Source organism: Stigmatopora argus, chromosome 19, assembly GCF_051989625.1.
Source record: "Stigmatopora argus isolate UIUO_Sarg chromosome 19, RoL_Sarg_1.0, whole genome shotgun sequence".
NCBI lineage: Eukaryota > Metazoa > Chordata > Actinopteri > Syngnathiformes > Syngnathidae > Stigmatopora > Stigmatopora argus.
The window spans coordinates 2343748-2344239 of record NC_135405.1 but is presented as its reverse complement, the minus strand read 5'-3'; positions in this window follow the sequence as shown (position 1 = coordinate 2344239).

Genomic DNA, 492 nt, shown 5'->3' with positions numbered 1-492 from the left:
CCATCTGAATCAATCATGTGGCACAATAAGAATATCTTTGGAAAAGAAGTCAATTTCTGATGTGCTAGGACTTTTAGAGTTTTAATTTTTTGTATAAACAAGGAATTATTTTGAGTTGATTAGGGTGGCTGGGTAGCCAAGTATTTAGTGTGCCGACTTCATATTTCTGAGATCAACATCCCCGTGTGGAGTTTGCATTTTCTCCCCGGGCTTACACACGATTTTCCGGGTACTCCATCCCAAAAACATACATGATAGGCTGGTTGAACACTTTAAATTGCCCCTAGGTGTGAGTGTGAATAAATGCTTCTTCGTCTCCTTGTGCTGGCCGTCAATTCAGGGTGGCCCCACCTAGTTCCCATAGTTTGCTGGAAAAGGCTCCTGCACCACTGCAAACTTGTGAAGAACATAATGTCATGGCTCTCTTGAGTTTCCAGTTATTTCTACAACTCTGATTTTTCTCTGATAGAGTGATTGGAACAGATAATTTGT